This window comes from Cupressus sempervirens, chromosome 10 (assembly GCF_028749045.1).
Source record: "Cupressus sempervirens isolate cs-2001-9-10 chromosome 10, ASM2874904v1, whole genome shotgun sequence".
NCBI lineage: Eukaryota > Viridiplantae > Streptophyta > Pinopsida > Cupressales > Cupressaceae > Cupressus > Cupressus sempervirens.
In genome coordinates, this window is record NC_143127.1 from 224,096,307 (window position 1) to 224,116,753 (window position 20,447).

Here is a 20,447-nt window from a genome sequence, read left to right on the forward strand (position 1 = left end):
TGTGTAACATCTTATGGTGGTATCATTTCTTCTCATGTGATGTTTAACACAGTTCATGCCAATGTGTCCATATTCTCCACAATAATGATATCTACACCAAGTGTTGTAGTCCCAACTAAATATTGCCTTTACAAGTTGTTCAGCTGGATCCAATGAGTTGGATCTACATTCAAATGCCTTGTGACCTTGTTTCTTGCATTTGTGACACTTGCCAAACTTTGGTTTTTCTTTGCATTCATTAGCTTTATGACCATGCTAACTGCAATTGTAGCATTTTTCATTGAATTTTGCTTTTCCCTTACTCCAACATTTGTTTGATGTATGAACTATCTTACTACAGTGATTGAAGGTAGGTTTTTTTTTCTTTTGTGCACCTTGTTTGGAGGACTCACCTTCTTCTTTGTATCCAATTCCTGCCTTACCCTTTTGCCTATAGATATTCTACTCATTTTGCTAATTCAGTTGATCCATGTCTTCTTGGGATTTCATTATTCTTTCATTGAGTTGCTTTTTAGAATTTAGATCAATTTTCATCCTTTTATTGATTTGACTTTCAAAGTTTAAGTCATTCCTTGACCTTTCATTTTTAGATCTCAGATCATGATTTCTTCATTTGCATTGGAGAGTTGATCAATAAGATTTTCTTGTTGAAGGGATTGATTTTGAATTTCATTGTTCCTTGCATCTAAGTCTTCTTTTGCCTTATTTCTCTGTTTTGAGATTTCACACAATCTTATTGATTGAATTTCTTGTTCTCTTTTCAATTTTCTTACTTCTTCTTGTAGGGAACCATTATTTTCTAAGAGTTCTTTGATTGCATCATTTGCTTCATCTAAATTACTTGAAAGGAGAAAATCTTCAATCTTTTTTCAACATACTAGTGGTCATTCATCTGATTTGCAAGTTCCTTCTTTTTAGAGATTGGGAAAGATGCTCTTTTTCTTTCTTGAGTTGAGCTATGGCCATCTCTAGATCTAACTTTTCATTGTCAATAGCTTTGTCAAGTCTATATATCTCCATTGTCCTTGATCTTTGCTCAAGTTGTCAAACTTTATCTTGAGAACCACAATGCTCTGATACCAATTGTTGGAAATATTCAGGACTAGCTAGGTTACTGAGAGGGGAGGGGTGAATCGGTAACCTCAAAAACTTTTAATAAATTCATAACTTAATTGTATTAATATTAATAACTCTGATATACTGCATGCATAAGAAATTGAGAAACATAAAACACCATGAACACAATATTTGGTGACCTAGAAACCTTCCAAATAGAAAGTAAAACTAGGGTGGGGATGATACCCACAATACTTCAATACTATAGCATAAAGTTGGCCTGTTAAGGCTTAAATTAATCACTTTTGATGATCTTCCCTATTAGGAGCAATTAGGACTGCTAGATCCACCTTGTTAGAGGTTTTACAAACATACAATGAAGTATGCACTCAGTAAAGAGATTTAAGATAAGTCTACCTTGTGAAAGGATTTGAAGTTGTTTCACCTGTTAGGATGAAACAGTAGATCTCTAACTTACAATTGAATTTTTGATTGAGATCCTTGAAGTACTGATCACCTCTATGTGATAGATATAACTCTGCTGCTCTTGATATGGCCTTACAATACACTTTACTCTGCTACTGAATCACATTTGCGTGCTTACATTCCATTCACATTATCGCATCTCATTTCATTACTTGCCTGGATATGATACAATACATTACATATATATCAATCCAATTCACATAATTATAAAGTCGACCATTACACAAGTTAACACCAATACTACAAAGTCAGCCTCGAATGTAGATACTTGGGTTCTAAAAATTGACTTGGTGATGTTCTAATACATGGCGTCCATTGTCATTACTCGGCTTTGTCATGCACTCAGTAGAAGTAGAAGCTTGGTCCATACTAATCACTTCAACATAGTTTCGAACTCGGTATGCATTGGTGACTCGGTAGATATAGTGTAACTCAATATAACCTGCATTCCCTATTTACCACAATTGTACTCAGTAGACACTATTCTGCATTCAAATTGATTAACAATGGCTTCGCTTGACTTAAGTTGTTAACTCGGTAGAAATTGTAAAGCTCGGCAAACATTGAACTGCTCGATCTGAACTGTAGTACTTGGAAAACACTGAACTGCTCAGTCTAAACTATAGTACTTGGCAAACACTGTATACAGAATCTGAATAAGTGTTGTCACTAATAACAAACTTGACTGAATGTCAACAATACCAGTAAGTTAAAATATCATAGAAATGAAATCAGATCCTACACAAAATAATTCGTGCATAATACAACACTGAACATGTTTGAGAGGACTATGTTTTGTCCCTATGGTTATGAAACTAGTATGCAAAGAGCAGAGAGCTAGATATATTCAAGGCAACATAGTTTGTGTTGTGAGGTTCTCACATCATCGCCCCAAAATTTTGGGGACCCCCTTTTTTAGTTGCCTTGGCAAAAAATTTTGGAGTTGTCCAAAAGTTTTCATTTTGGAAATTTTACGCTTTGGATGCCTTCGGGCCAAGAGGGATGTGGTTGGATTTATTTTTTCACCCAATCTTAACTTGATTTTCTGGAACTTGTAATTTTATCCTTAGGCCAAACAATTTCAAAGATAACATTTTTTTCGATGGTTAGAACAATATCTAGTAGGATAAATTTAAAAATTTTGTGGACTTAGACGGATTTTGAAAATTGGATGTAATTGTATAATCTTGAGCATTTTCAAAACAATTTTTTTTTAGATTTAATTGTTTCATAATTTTATTTTATTTTTTGGTGAAAAAGAAAATTTTGCGAGAGCGAAATTAAATTGGAAAAATCAATTTTGAATGCTAGAAAAATGGTTTATTTTTGGTAAAAAAATTGAAATTGCATTGCAAAGTCAAAAATAGATTAAATTGCAAAATTTTGCATTAAATTGGTTAAATTTGCCCTGAAGATTTTAAAAATATTTAAAGAGATTGGTAAATTAAAATTTTAAATTGATTTTAATCTGATTTTAATGATATTTTAATTACCAAGACCTTATTAAATGAAAATTTTTAACATCTCCAAGGCTTCCTTAATTTTATTTTGCAATTTTTGGTCTTAAACTGGCAATTAAATGTGCAAATTTCGTTATAGACAAAAATAATTTTTGCTTGGTATTTAAATTGGGACCATTAATGAAATACTAATTTGATTTTCTTCTCCTATAGGGCTAGTCAGCCAACTTGGAGGAGTAATGGGAGTGTGGTATAAGAGGGCTCCCCCCTCTTCCATTTCTTCATTCCATCATAGCCTTCTCCCATGTTTGGCGATTTTTCTAGCAAGGAGCAGATTTCATGTGCTTGGTGATTTTTGGAGCAGCCTTCTTGTTTGGCGATTTTCTTAGAGGACCAGCTTGCTATGCTTGGCAATTTTTTACAAAGGAGAGCAATTTTAGACCTTGGAGTTTGTTTTCTGGTGGTAGATTTTATGCTTGGAACCATATTTTCTTCTTCCAACTAGGGCTACGATTTCTACCCTAGACAATTTGAGGGGCAAATCAGAATAACTTCCTCTTGCTTGGCAATTAGAAAGGAGTTTGATTTTCTTGCAAAGATCTGTGACTTCAATTTCAGATCTGGGCAATTTTTATTCGGTAGAGGATGAATGATTGAAGGTCTGATTTCTGGGCAAGTATGGGCAGTTTCAATGAGTTTGAAGTTCTGATTTTTTGCACGAAAGCTTGAATTTTTTAAGGTCTAATCTGAATTCAAAGAGGGCCCAACTATTGGTAAAGGTTAAATTAAGGTAAAATTCAATTCATTTTAGAGCTGAAGATTGGTTTAAAGGCAGATTTTACTTCTTGTTCTTGCTTGGTTTCGTTTCCCTTATATTCTTCTTCCATTCATCATCCACCACTTCATCATCCCATTGCTAGGTTGAAGATTAGAGAGATAAGTGTAGATTTCATGATAGGACACTTGGCGAGGCAAAAATAAGCTAGACCACTCTAGGTTGAAGTTGGGAGATATAAGTATAGTGTTGAGATAATGGGTGTTGCACACATTGCATAATATTGTTATTTTATTATTTTATTTTTATTATGTAATGTTGTGCCTAGATGGACGTGCAACATGTAAAGATTCCCATAGAATATTCTTGATGAGTTGTATTGTAACATTGTGAAAATATTTGATGTAATTATTTAATATTGGGGAAAAGAATTAAATGCCCAATATTAAATGTGGAGTTAGTGGGTTAGGTAGCACATGGTTTTAGCACATGGTTTATGTAATGCCACTTGGTGGTTTTGTAAGACTTGCTACTATATAAGCAGCCAAAGGGGTAGTTGTTGTATAGAGAGAGAGTGACAAGAAGACAAAAGGCAAGAGTCGAGCGGGACAAGGCTTGACAGGTTAGCCAAGGGAGCATTTGTGAAGGTTGAAAGCATGGCATGGGATGTGTGGATTCATGCTTGTTCACATAGTTTTCTCGGTTGTGGCTATGGCCATGAAGGCTTCCATGGTTGTATGGCAATGGTATTTTTGCTGAATAATACATTGTGATGGATGCTTTTGGAGGCTGGGTTTTTCCCTCAATGAGGGTTTCCCAGGGTATATCTTGTGTCACAATTTTGTGGGTATGTTGTCTATTCTCTTGCATGTGGATTTTAATTCCGTGTTTATTTTAGATCTATTATGGGTTATGTGGAAATGGTTATATTCTTTATTGCCAAGTTTCCTTACAAGTGGTATCAAAGCTATGGTTTTATTATTGTAACCCTAGATTGAATCCATGGGAATGCATGAGAGGATAAAAGAAAGGGCAAGATATATGAATGATTTATTGTAGATTTGAAGGTTTTTGGATTTTCTGTTATGATGGGATGTTAAAAGATTTGGGCATGTGAAATTGTTGGACAAAAATATTTTTTCGGATGTTTCATTTAAATGAGAGTTTTTCGGGGGTAGCTTGCAGAAATGACCTCCTGGGTGAAAATAGACCTCACCATTGGATCCGGGTCGACATTTCCATAAAATTTGATATATAATATGCCCTAGTTTGGCCATGTTAAGAGGAAATGAAAGAGTTTTTTGGTTTCAGCCCATGATGGCCGTCAAATTTAATCCCATTGGAATTTTTGTCACAGAAAAAAATAAAAATGAAAGATCGTACTAAAAATGGTAAAAAGACTGTCTTAGTAAAATGGCCATAACTTTCTCTCAGATTATCGGATTTCAGAGTTCTTATAGGCGTTGGAAAGCTAATTCAGAGCACTACAAGATGGTGTAGGTTTGGTTCTATGATTTTGAAATTTTGTAAGGTTTTAAGAGCCCTAAAGTCAGATGTTTTTTATTTTTAGCACGGATTAGGGCATAACTTGGGCATATGGAGTCGGATTTTGGACTTCGAGTAGTCAACGGAAAGCTCTTCGAGAGCTCTACACATTGGTTCAGATTTGGTGCAGGTTTGGCATGATTTATTTGGTGATATATTTATCTGAACAGTTTATAGGTATATTTTGACTATGGTAACATTGTGAGTTTATGACATTGGAGATTTAAGATTTGATGTCATTGTATACTCAGTTCATATTTTAGATTGGTCTCATGATGATATGGTTATCAGTTTTTGGTTTGGATATGCATGATGACTTGTTGGATCTACAAGTTGTGCAGTGTTGTAAGTGGTCTATACTTACAGGTTGCATTTATAGCTTAGTTATGGGTTGTCTTTGCCCATTGATCTTTCATTATTGATGCATATTCAGATTGGTGGCTTGGATTTGGGTTGTCTATGCCCTAAGTCACATGATTTACTATTTTATCTTCATGTAGAAGGGATGAGATGTTGTTACCAGGTACAGTCATGGCAGAGGATTGTGGTTGACTATGCTGACAGGTTGGACATATTGAGAGCCAGATGCTCGGTTCATGGATGTGATCATGGTGTTATGGATTTTGGCATGACATGATTGGTTATACAGGTACATCCTTGATGTTCATTAGCTTGGATTTCTAATTCAGTTATGGTGGTATATCTTCTTGGTTGAGGATCATAGTTATTTAGTTTCTTTTGAGGAGCTCATGATGTGCACTTTGAGTTCTTTGATAGTTTGATGCCTTGGTTGATTCTCATGGTTAGAGGATGGTTATTTTTCATCATGATGTCATGGATAGCTTGGATACACGGTTTAGTGGGAGCTTGTGATAGTGATGGGGTGACAGTGCAGGATTAGTTCTTGGTTTGGTTTGGATCTTCAAGTAGGAGATGGATTTTATGATGCCATAGGTGACTTGGTACCACGGTTGAGTGGGAGTTGTTGGCATTGATATATTTATTGAGTGTTTGCAGATGTTGGAAGTTTGTCTTAGATCCTGTTGCTGCAGAAGCATCTTTGACATTTGCATGGTGCACTTGTTATCTTCATGGCGTTTGAAGATGATTAGATCTTGAGGACTCATGGAGTTCTTGGTTATCTTCATGGTATGTGGAGATGGTTCTTCCTAGTATATGAAGATGTTTTTCTTCATGGTGTGTGGAGATGGTTGCATCTTGAGGACTCACAGGGTTCTTGGCAAAGGTGTGGTTTATCCTTTTATTTGGCATGTTATCCTTGATGTGAGGATGGTTTCATTATTATGTCATGGTATACTCTTGATACGTGTTTAGAGTTGTGACATGTTATAGTATGTTCATATGGAGCATGTTATCTCTTTAGTTGAGATGGTTTGGATCGTGTTGTCATTTTTATGTTCCTAAGGCCATGGTTGGAACTTTGACATTGATCTTGGTTTAGTTTCTTGGTATTGAGTACACTGATCATAAGCTGGATACTTCATGATATTGCTATGTTGCATTTGGAGTTGCCATGGATTGATTGGTTACAGGTGCTCATGGATACTTAGAGACGGTGGTGATGCTGATTTCTCTTGGATTAGAGAAGTATTTGTTGGGATGGTTGATGGTTTCAGCAGGAAGTCCAAGGGGCAGTCACCTGATATGGACTTGAGAGGAGATTGTTCTTAGATGAGTCTTGGTTGGAGACTTGGGTATCTTGATGAGCATTCTCATTCCCCACTCTTGGTCTACTCGGCAGTTTGCTACTTGAGAGGTATAGCCCATTGTTTCTCTTAGTTGCATTATATTTATGCTTGTCTTTCATGAATATGGATCTTGAGCTATGGTTCATGAGTTAGTTCTGGAGGGTTCATTTGAGAGATGGTTTACCATTGGTTATCTCCATGTGCATATGTTGTTATGCTGGTTGAGTTTGGGAGATGGTTTTATATTGGGCATTTTTCTTGGTTTAGGAATGGTTTAATGAGTTTGATCTTCTTGTGAGAGGCTTACATCCATGATTAGTTATATGGTATGGTTTGGGTGTTGTTGAGGCTTCTTGTTGGGGTTTTATGGAGGAGATCATACTTGCACAGTTTACATCTAGAGGTGTGTGTAGAAGGACATGATGCAGGTTTGATTTGCATGGTTTCTCTAGTCTTGGTTATCTTCTCGGATGTTCAGTTTTTCCTACATTGGATTTGAGATTGGTTAGAGATTGTGATCACTGGTTTGTGCTCATGACATGGTTATTTCTTTATCTCTTTCCTTTGTTGGTTGTGGTGAACTTGGGAGAGCATTGGAGACGTGTTACAAGAGTTGTTCTTGCAGGATAGCAGTTTATGTATTGTGGATGTCCTTGATACTACATGGATTCACTTCTTTGAGATGTGTTGAGTGGATTGGTTATAGATTTGACATTATCTTTTGCAGTGGGAGCTTCTTGGTATATATGTGGTAGGTATTGCTCTTGAGGCTTGTGATTGTAGGTTGCAGATTGGATATGTCGGTGATATGAGATTCACTTGTTATACCTTTGAGGTATGGATAGTTGGATGGGTTTGGCACTTGCTGTCGGTGCTATTTCAGCTATGGATATTTTGAAAACTACGGATACATGTGATTACCTTTGGATTAGTTTTTTGTGCTTGGAATTTTAGTTGGTACAAGATTTTATGATCTTCTAATGCAACAGGTTAGGTGGCTTTCTCTTTGGATGGCTTCTATGTATGTCCAGTGGGAGTGGCATAATAGGAGGTAAGATCATTCATGTTCGAGATGCTGGATACTTTGATTTTTTTGCGGGTACTAGGATGGAGCACTTGGTGTATTTTGATCCATGATGGTGGATGTGCTGGGAGGGATTGTTCCTTTGTTCATTTATGTGACTACGGATTGACCCTATGCAATGTATACAACAAGTGGGAGATTGTTGAGATAATGGGTGTTGCACACATTGCATAATATTGTTATTTTATTATTTTATTTTTATTATGTAATGTTGTGCCTAGATGGACGTGCAACATGTAAAGATTCCCATAGAATATTCTTGATGAGTTGTATTGTAACATTGTGAAAATATTTGATGTAATTATTTAATATTGGGGAAAAGAATTAAATGCCCAATATTAAATGTGGAGTCAGTGGGTTAGGTAGCACATGGTTTTAGCACATGGTTTATGTAATACCACTTGGTGGTTTTGTTGGACTTGCTACTATATAAGCAGCCACAAGGGTAGTTGTTATAGAGAGTGAGAGTAAGAGTGACAAGGAGAAGACAAAAGGCAAGAGTCGAGCGAGACAAGGCTTGATAGGTTAGCCAAGGGAGCATTTGTGAAGGTTTAAAGCATGGCATGGGATGTGTGGATTCATGCTTGTTCACATAGTTTTCTCGGTTGTGGCTATGGCCATGAAGGCTTCCATGGTTGTATGGCAATGGTATTTTTGCTGAATAATACATGGTGATGGATGCTTTTGGAGGCTAGGTTTTTCCCTCAATGAGGGTTTCCCAAGGTATATCTTGTGTCACAATTTTGTAGGTATGTTGTCTATTCTCTTGCATGTGGATTTTAATTTCGTGTTTATTTTAGATCTATTATGGGTTATGTGGAAACGGTTATATTCTTTATTGCCAAGTTTCCTTACATATAGTCCATCCTAAGGTAACGAAGAGGCAGAAATAAGTTGTAGTCTCACCCCTAGGTTGAAGGTTGGAGATTGATAAGTGTAGAGATAGGACTTGGCAAGGCAAAAATAAGCTAGACTCCATCAATAGAAAGAAGGTTGGAGATCAATAAGGGTAGTCCATATCACTTAGAACGAAGTGGCAGAAATAACTGTTTAGGATGGTAGATGTTAGTGCAAGCAAGAACCCAAAGGAAACAAACACCAAAAAAGATAGGGAAGACATGATGCCTAAGACCACCTTCTTCTCGAAAGTGAGGCAAATAAGTGATACCAATATCAGCACAGTAAACATGATACAATTAAAGGACAGACTAAAGGAAGGACAATCCCCCATGGCAAAGAAGATTTACAAAAGCAGAATTGTACATGTGACAACCTTCCCTTCGACCTTGCCTTGTCCAAAATTGGTAATGGAATGTGCATCCTGATTTGATTTGGTTAGTAAATCCATCATTTTTGATGAAGGGAAGAGGGTGTTAGCCAACATTAGCGGACAACTGGTCAAAGAAGCATTGTACAAAAGCATGACAATGGTAATGATGGATTAGGCGGCTAAGTTATTCTAGGATAACCAGGAGGCTTATTTCATTCATTTAAAGCATGATTGGCTACACGAAGGCAAGAAGGGAGTCACCAGATCATCAATGTTCACCGTGTCAGATTTCAAATCAGAATATGGCAATCTCATTGTGCTTCTTAGCCGGATCATGGACCTAGCTCAAGGTATGCAATTCAAAAACTGGATGTACTTCTTTATTGATGAAATTGACAAAGGGAAAAGAAGATTTGATTGGCCTAGGATCATAAGTGAAAATCTAGAATTGCAACTTAGGGCCATGCAAAATCAAAAACAATTCTACATGGGATCCTATCTATTCTATGTGATTGCTAGATTGTATGAAAATCATAGACTTAAGGCCTTAGGAGTGATTGGAAATGGGTCAAGAAAATGTTTGGTGCATGAGTGCTATCCATAGCTTCACTTGCACAACAACAAAGACTATAAGATATTTTGTGATGCCTTTGCCATGAAGACAGTAAGGATATTACAAGGGACACTTGCTAAGAGACTCTTAGTGGAAGCAAAAGCAAAAACTAAGAAGTATGGAAGTTGGTTCATCCAGTTTCCACAATTCACTTATATTAGAGTAGCAGGAAGTACAGTTCATCCCAAGAGACTTCCAAGGTACCCACCCGACAAGGTAGTTTTGATGGAATTGGCTAGGCAACTTGAGCATTATGACAGAATGATGAAACTCAAAGGTGAGACAGGCATTACCTTCTCATTTGGAATTGGCAATGATAGTTGCCCCAATCCTGTCGCCTTTGTAGTTGCAAAGAAAGAATTAGAATGGTATCGTCTAGCCTGGTATAGAGCAAGGCAAGGATTTGATCCTAATGGTCTTATCAAGGCATCTCATGGAAATACATTCAAACATGTTCCTATTATAGAGGATTTCTGGGCCAATGCACGAGATGACTTTCACATGAGAAAGATAGCTTTCTCAAGACTGTCAGTGAACATGATGAGGGCAATCAGATGGGGAGGCCTTGATATTCCTGATCAACTAGAAGATGATGAAAATGTGTTGAGAAAAGATTATGATACAGTGGATGGAACGGAGTTGAATCCAGTGGATTGGGATGATCATCAGGATCCTTCCTTGGAGGCAGTTACAAGGATAGTCGATTTGCACACCAAGTCATGGTATAATGAGAAGTTAAGAAAATTACAAAGCCAGAGGGTACACCTTACTTATGAGAAGATGAAACCAAAAGAAGGTCCAGAGGAGCCAGTCGGACAGAAGGATAAAGGAAGTAGCCGGCAATAAGGAATAGTTAGAAGCAAGAAGAGAGGTTTGGAGTTTGAGAAAGGTAAAGAACATTAGGAACCTCTAGCAAAGAGATAGAATGCAACACCATCAAGGGAAAGAATAATTGAGGCTAGAAGCCAAGAAGATAATACTAGTGGACAAGGGGCTGCGGTAGAGCTAAGCTCAGCTCTAATTCAAAATCAAGTGGTTACAGTGGCAGCACTAAGTACTCTCCTCTCTCAAAGAATCAACATGGAGATGACATGGCAATTACTAGTGAAGAAGAAGATGGGTCAATTAATATTGAGGAAGTAAGCTTGGCACTTGAGGCTGTTGGTGATGATTGACTAATCAAACCAAATCCAAATTTGGGGAGATGCACTGCACCACTATGGTTAAGGCACATGCTTATGCTGAGAGGTGAGGTAGTAACTACCTGAATATCTAAAGACATCCAAGGATTAATGGAAAAGGGTGATAGTGAGAACCAGAGACAAATTGCAAAAATAGTGGCAAAGGTAGTTAGGAGAGACAATGATGGTCACCGAAAGGTTCAGATTGCTATACCAATGGTTAACAAGACATATGGATGAAAACGTAGCTCAAGAATATGAGATAGTTAAGCATAACTTGGGAAGAATCATGGATGACATGGAATGTGAGGAGATCTAGGAAGGCATCATTTCAATCATAGAAAGGTTGAGGAAGGAAAATGAAATGATTGTAAAGTTGGAGGCCGAGAACAAGTATTGGAGATATTGCCAACCTATCCAACAGTTGCACCAGGTAGCCCCTCCTCAAGACAACAGGAGCAACATAGAAGAGATATTAGCTCAGCTGCGTAAAGTCAAGGATTGGATCCATGATACAATCCAAGATGGGTGAAATTTCTTGCCTTCCTTTGTCTCAACATTTAGGTCATTAGTGGCTATGAGAGACAAATTTAGAACATTTGAAGGTGAGTGGAAGGATTTCCTTCCAATCAAGGACTTAGCCATTCCCAGGCTATAGACATTCATTGAGCTACTAGAAAAATATTTGGAAAGAGCCAAGTTGTTAGATTAAGGAGGATTGAGTATGAAGGAGTCTTGGTTTGTTGCCCTAACTATCAGATTGAGAATACTTGAAGAGGTACATAATGAGGTTGCACAGCATAGCCCAGGCATTGACACTTCCATTTCGACCATGATGAGCGATGTTAGGGTTGCACCTGATTATGAAGATATCAAAGAGGAGAATGTCAATGAGACAAATTTTGGATCAAGATTGGATGAGTTGGGGAAGGTTGTCATCAAGAAGAAACATTTGGGCACCCTTGCCTCCCTTAATGCCTTTATCGGATATGTGAAAGAATATGAGAAGGATCATGAGAAAACACTGCAAGCAGCAAGAAACATGATGAATTCAGTTGAGCTCAAGATAAAACATACACCTTTCCCTCCCATGAAGAAAGTCAACGAAAAGCTAGCCAAGTTCATCACTTTGGCTAAAAAGATGAAAGAAAAGGGTAGAACTATATTAGAAGATCATTTGACGTAAGCCCAAGTGGCAAATTCTCCTTCTTCTTGGGTAGGATAGGTGTTTGATTCTGATTGGCTACCATTTTGGTCCCTTCTCATTGGTTGCCACTTTTTCTTTTTTTCATTGGTCCATTGATGAGGTGGCATCTTCTCATTGGCCGATGGGTGACAACCCTAATTAGGATTTCTAGATCCAATCTGGATCATTAGATTTGCCTCTTTATCTCTACCGTTAATTGTAAATTTTGGCCTCTATATAAGGCAATTTGCTCTCATTTGTAAAGGGTTGACGAAAATTGTTGCTAAGATAATGCCAAAATCACTTTTCTTTCTCATTGTTGTGACTTGCATGGTGATTAAGAACTTTTGGTGTTGTTGCATGGTTTCTATTTCCAATAGTTAGAATAAGATTTTCTTTGAAGTTGCTAAAGTCGATTTCATTTTAAGAAGGTTGTTAAGTAGAAAGAAAAGTAGATGGATAGTTGCATGGTAGTATTAGTGGATGTTTCATAGGGATCTATAACTAGGCCACTAGCATCCTAGCGGCTGTTGGGAAGCCTTGTGTGGTAAACTAGTTCCTTTCCCTTGAATCATTACATCTATGGAGGTAGAGCCACTGGTTAGCTTTCATTGGATTCGATCCCTATCCATTTGCTAACCTTTCCATTCATAGGAGTAGGAGTAAAATAGAAAGTAGTATTGTATTTGGAGTTTTGAAGAAGAAGGTTAGGAAGGCATAAGTCATTAGAACATTCACCCTCCATCACCATCACCATCTCTATCAACATCATCTAGAACTCATACAAAACCATTGTCACCATCATCCTACCAAAAGTCCAAGCTGTCCTCAAACAAATAGCATAAGGTTGCCTACGTGATTACTAGCAAATCACATCGATATACCGAGTTAGTATCCATAGGTGTAAGGAACCTTGGAGTTTTTCTCATGTTTTTCATGAATATTTACTTTTCAAGAGAGGGTCGAGTGTTTGATATTTCATATCAAGTATTCAATTCCTATATGTTATGTAGTGGTACAAAACTGACATCAGCATTGTTTTGTAAATACATGTTGTCAGTAAAGTTATAAAATAGCCGACAGGTAGATTAGCATGTTGTTGGTAAAGTTATAAAATAGCCGATGAATAGATTAGCATCCAAAAGGACATGTGATGATTGAGTGACCCCTTCGAAATGGTATATGTACATCGTTCGAAATGGATTTTGGATCATGGTTGTAATAATCATTGGAAGCACTATGTAATCTCTTCGGCATATATGTGAATAATAAAAGGAGTATTATTGTGTTACATGTTCTTGTCTATTGTCTGTATGAACTAATAAATTGTTTAACCCGTATGGTAAACATTTGGCACCGTTGCCCAATGGACCTAGAACAAAGGCAGAGGAATGAAGACTAATGCTGAATCAGCTGAACAAAAATAAGAATAAGCTAAAGGAAAAATATGAAATACGCACCGCACAAGGGAATTTAATTTTGGCACAATAGGCCGAGTGCAGACAAAGGTTTCAGCAAATTGCTGACGGACACCAAAGCACCGAGGAAGTGTTGGAAGAGACTCGATAGTGAGTGGATTTGGTGAAAGAAACAAGGGAGGGATATCTTAACCAGTATATGCTGAGGGAAGAGAATCCATATGGAAGGAAATTAACTCGCACAGCTCAAAGTGTTGAGGGAGCACGAGCATGGAGTGAACTCTTCATCCGCGATACACTTTCGAAACGGACAACTTTTCTTAACGAAGGCCCTTCTTCACCAAATAACACGGCTGTGGGAAATAAGATGACTGTCCAAAATAGCATGGGTATTCAGAATAGCGCAGGTGTGCAGAACAACACGTGTGCAGAACAACACTAGTGTGCAAAATAACGTGAGAGTGCAAAATGACGCGGGTACACAAGTACTTCCAACTCGAATAGTAATGGCTGGACCAAAGGAAAAATTTCCAAAGTTTGATGGTGATGGAATGACCGATCCAATCAGACACTATAAGACATGCAAAACAATTTGGATGACAAATGGCGTAATCGACACAGATAAATGGGTCTAACAATTTTCAACAACCTTAAGGGGTGTAGCAATTGATTGGTTTGCCGATGCCAATTCCCAAAAATTAACTTCTTGGACAGCAGTTAAAAAGGAGTTTATCACTGAGTTTCAATTGCTGCGTGACCACAATGAGATTGTAGCAGAAATCTACACCACAAAGCAAAGAAAAAATGAAACAGTGTATATGCCAGAAAATTAAAAGAATTAATAAATAAAATGGAAAGTAAGTGGGCAGATGGGCTGAAAAAGAGATGGTTCATTGAAGGACTACACTCAGAGTTAAAAAAATGAAGATTGTGCCGCCATCATCATACACCAAAGCATACAATTGGGCGATGGACTTAGAGAGTAAACAAAAAATGAAAAAGAAGAAGAAAAGTAGCTCATCTGACTCAGATGACTCATCTTCGGAAGAAGATAGTAGTGGTGACAAAAATGATAGTAAGAAGGTCCGAGATCTCCAAAAAGATATAATTAGAATGATGAAAGAATTTAAGAATGTGCAGAAAGAAATGAAGGGAAATGAGCTATGGTGCACAAAATGCAAGACAGAAGGTCACACAAAGGGGTCCTGTCCAAAAAACTAGTTTTGTGATATCTATTAGATTATGGGACATTCCACAAAGGAATTCCCCTTCAATATGAAAACAAGAGGGCATCAACAAGTGCTCCTGACATAGGAGGCTTCCACAGAAACACAAGCAATGATGGTGCCACTTCGGGTGGGTACAAAAATAATAAAAGAGGGCAAAACAACAATACCAACAATAATAATGAAAGTCACAACCGAATTTAGTACCAGTGGTTCAATGCCAAGCATGCAATTTGTGGGGCCACTTTGCACAGAATTGTACATCAACAAATACACCAAAGTTGTTATGTAGATGGTGCGATCTTGGAGATCATGAAGATGCCAAGTGCCCGAAATTAGGAGTCAATTTGATTAGCATCGGCACAGACGAAGAAGTCTTGGTAATCACCCATAAACAAGCAAAACTGTACACCAACCCGATGGAAGAAAAGAGGAGATTGGAAGAAGTGTGGGCAAAAATTGAGAAAGCAACACAGGCAGAGAAATCACAATTGAAGAACACTACTGGTACCTCAACAAGAAACTGCGCAGAACAAAACATCATAAGGTAGATATTACAAATTGAAATACCAGTCGAGTTAAATGATCTGATCCTCACAATGGCTCAACTATGGACAACACTCACGAACATAGCCCCGACTGCTAAACTACCAGGAGAACGTGGAAGGAAAAAGGAAAGCAAAGCAAGTGCAGCAGACCCAATGGTGCTAGCGCTCACATTCAGACGACATTTGACAGTCGTAGAGATGGCTATATTAGGAACGGTCCTCCTAGACACAATTTTGGACAGAGGTTTCGGGGTAAACGTCCTACCAAAAGATACCTGGAAGAAGTAGGAACAACTGACATTGTGGCCACCTATGTTCCAATTACTAACAGTGAACCAACACAACATTAAACATCTCGAGATTCTGATGGCACAACTAGCGACTATTGGAACACAATTGTTCCTACTTGACTTCGTCATTATCTCGCTGAAGAGGAGAGGATATGATGCCATTTTGGGCCGAGGATGGCTTGTACAAGCAAGGGTTAAGCAAGACTGGAAGAAGAATACCCTATCAATGGAGCGTAGAGGCAGAAGATTCTTAATTGACCTGCACACACAAATGTTAGGTGAGGAGGCAGTGTCATTAGATTCTGAATGTGAAGGTGGAGGGGATGACGAGGGGAAGAAGAGAATGGAACCTAATGAAGAGGGAGTATTGAGATTGGAAGAAGGGTTGAATGAGGATGATCTAGATTCGGTAAATGAACTATTTCACTGGCAGATGGAGGATTACGAACTCTTCCCGAGCTGCAACATGTTGGGCGTCGAAAAAGAAAAAGGAAGAAATGAGTTCCCAGAGGAATATAGTGAACTAAAGGAAGGAGAAGTGTAGGTGGATGAAACACTAGCCCATACGTTTAGTGAAGATAAGTTGATAAAATATGAAGAGGCCATAGTATAAACCATGAACCTTGGAGATGATATTGAACCAAAAAATATACTGGTGGGAGAAGAAAGAGCTTTGACCCACATGGAGAAGAGAAGAATACACCATACGGCTGGAAATTTGTACGAAGAGACCTGGAGGTGCACCATACGGCAAGCACAAGGCAAGGGAAAAATATCGTACATACTGGAGGCTCCATACGAACAAGGAGCAAAGAAGTACTGTACAACCTAGACAAAGCAATCCTATGGATTTAGGAAAGGACTGTACAAACCAACTAGGGTACCGTATGGTACTGTATGGACAAGAGTACATCACTGTACGGTACATGAACAAAATCGTACGGCTACAGAGGGGGATACACATTGCCAGACAACACCATACAATCAAACAAGATAATCGTACAAATGACTAGAAGAGGCTACCGTACAGACATACATGCAGTGTCTGTAAAGGAAAAAGCACCGTACAACCTTCTGTACGGCAGAAGATAAACATAGGGTTGTATGTGTATATGAGAAAATGTTAGTATGCTAATAGAAACCAAATTTAAATAAAGCTTCTACAAACTAAACAAAATTCATAAACTTCAAGATAGACTAAGATGAGCTCTTAATTGAGAATATGAGCCATTAATGGGCTCTCTCAATAAGAAGCTCTCTTGTTGAGTAGCTTTGTCTAAATAGATAGGATGTATGCTCAAGCTTTATGCTTCAAAAAGGGCTTCAATGGATGATTGTGGATTTTTGGTGTGGATAGATGGCTTTTAGTATGGATTTGGCTCTCAAAATAGCATTATAACTTTACTTCATGGATTGTGTTATTTTGCAAAGGGGAAGGATCCAATTTATAGGCAAGAGGCTTGAGGGATTGAGGGCTAAGATGCAAGGATGGGAAAAAGCTTATGGAAGGCTCAGATTGCATGAGAGGAGAGCACATGGATTGTGCTTCCTTATAGCCAATCAAGGAGTGACACATGTCACATGGTGAGAGGATGGAGGAAAGGGCAAGGATGAGTCAACAAAGGAGGCTCAAGAGATAAAATCTTCATAAAGACCCTCATAATGACTTGTAAGAGCAATAAAAGGGCTTGTAAGAGTCATTTATGACCTAGTGGACTTCATAAAGTTTTATGGTTGAGATATTTTGAGGGTGATGAGAGAAAATTCGACTTGGACTTGATTAGAAATGTTTTAAGCTTGTTTAGGCTTGTGCAAATGATTAGAGGATGGATTAGGATGGTTTAGGATTAGCTTAGGGATAGGCAAGTGGATGGCATTTAATGAGGGTGGGTGAAGGAGGAGATATTTGTTAACTTTGGCTTGGGTTAGTAAGTTTTAACCCATGTTTAGGGAATGTGACAAGGTTAGGAGGGGATTAGGATTAGGTTTAAAGACATCTTCTAGAAGAGTCTAGATTTTGGATGAGGATAAAGACTTTCTAGAATAGTCTAGAATTTTTTAGGATGAGGATGAAGACTTTCTAGAAGAGTCTAGAACTTCTTAGGGTGAGGATAAATTAGATTTTTAAGAAATAAATAAAGTTTTATTTATTTCAAGGGTTTGGGTTGAGGAGATATTTATTAAAACTTTTTTAATAAACATGAGGATTAATATTTAATTTTAATTAAATATTTTGAGTTGGGGTTAGGGGTAGGAAATGATGAGATTAGCCTTTAATCGAAATTAAAGAAGGATTAGAAGATTTTGGAAGAGGTTATTGGTCATAAAGAAATTGGCCAAGTTTTGGGCAAATAAATAATTTTTTAATTTATTTTAGGATTTTTGGTCAATTTATTAATTAAATAATTAATAAATAAGGAAATAATGTTTAAATAAGATTTAAACATTTTTGGGAGGGATTCCTTAATTAAATATTTTTAATTAAGATAAAGGGATTTAATGGCATAAAAATTAATTAATTAATAAATTAATAAATGATGATGTCATCAGGACTTTTTCAAAAAATAAAAATACTTTATTTTCTAAAGGTTTTTTAGGTGTCTACAGTATGAACATATAAGAGCATTATTGGGAGGAAGAAAGTACCATACGTCATACGAAGGAGCAATTAAAAGTTAAAACAATAGAAGGACATGGAAATGGCCATATGAAGATATTTCATATGACTGTATGGCTCAAGGAAAGAAAACATCAAGCACCGTACATATCAACATACATGGAAGTGAAAATGCAAAAGTAGTACAACCAAGAAAGAGAAGTTTGGATTGTACGTCTAGGAGTTGAAAGAAGTGGCTGTACGACCCTTGTAAGATCGATGGGAGAATGAAGGAGGCATTGCCATACAATCAGTCAGAAGGTTGCAAAAGACAAAATGACCATTATTAAAATGGGGGTAGAGGTGACTAATAAAAAAAAATGACGACAAATCAAAAAAATTTAGAATGAATAATACATGATGCCCAAGGGAAGGGAAAGACATAAACAGGTAGTAAAACATAAGTAGTGGCTAGAAAGAGTGTGGGATTGGAAGAAAATCACAAAAATGGTGTATTCCATGGAATTTTGTGTGGCTTTGAGAGTATGACCAGTTGATGAGACCTGGAGCTGTTGCAGGCATGGAGTGTCTATGTACCAGAGGTGGAGGGAACAACAAAGCAAGCTTTTCGAGAGGGGTGATACACTTTGAGGCACTCGGAGTAGGTGGTGGATGTGAGGCTTTCTTGGTGGATTCATAGAGAGCTCAAAAGGAGCTGATCATCCATTTGAATGCAGTACAACAACACTTGGCTCAGTATGCCCAGGAGTTAGAAGCAGAGAAAGTGGCACGGGTGCATATTTTGTAATTGTCATTCGGAGATGACTTTTTTTTTGGGCGGGATGATATTGTCGATAAAGTTATAAAATAGCCGATGGGTAGATTAGCATCCGAAAGGATGCGTGATGGTTGAGTCACCCCTTCAAAATGGTATATGTACATTGTCCAGAATGGACTTTGGATCATGGTTGTAAAAATCATTGGAAGCACTATGTAATCTCTTTGGAATATATGCGAATAATAAAAAGAGTACTGTTGTGTTACATGTTTTTGTCTATTGTCTGTATGCATTAATAAACCGTTTACCCCATATGGTAAACAATATACAATTGTGTTGCCTGCTTCTGCCCATAGAAACAATGACAAGATTTGATCATGGCCTTCACAGAACTAATGATAGATTCGTTCGTCCTCTCTGCAACCCTATTTTTTTACGGATTACAAGCAACCTTTTGAACTCATTTGAGGTATACTCACCCTCGTTGTCTGATCTCAACACCTTGATCTTCCTCCCTACCAGATTCTCCACTTGACCTTTGAACTCCTTGAATAGACTGAAGGCCTCATCTTTGGTCTTCATGAAGTAAATCTGAGTCTTCTTAAAGAAATCATCAATGAAGGTGATATAATAGGATGCACCATTCATCGATGCCACTGACGTAGAGGCCCACAAACTCAAAATTTATTAGATCCAAAATCTCTTTGGATCGAGTCGCACTTTTGGGAAATTAATCTTTGAACATACCCCTTGCTGCTCCAAACTAAACTCTTGATGATGTTTTTTTTTATATTATAAATGTGATGATGTATTCTCCTATTGTCTTTGATTTCTTCAATGTGATATCAACATAATCTTAGTTGTTCTTGTTTGCTTCTAATTTTCTAAAATCCAAGACCCTTAAGTTTTGGGTTTTCAGAAGGCTCCCAAAAACTTTCAGTCTACAGCTTTATCCCTCAGTAGTCAAGAATTTACCATATTTCTTCCAAATTGAACCAGAGTTTTGGTGATGATTAAACTCTAAGGCAGCATTAATTTTCCTTTTTCACTAGAAGATTGAATATTGATGGAAAGATTCACTTTGCATGGTCTTTCATGAAGCCATGGAGCTCTTCTTTGCTATTTTTGGCATGGAGAGGGAGGTACGGAGGGAGGGAGGAAATGAGGGAGGGAGGGGGAGGGAGAGAGAGAGAGAGAGAGAGAGAGAGAGAGAGAGAGAGAGAGAG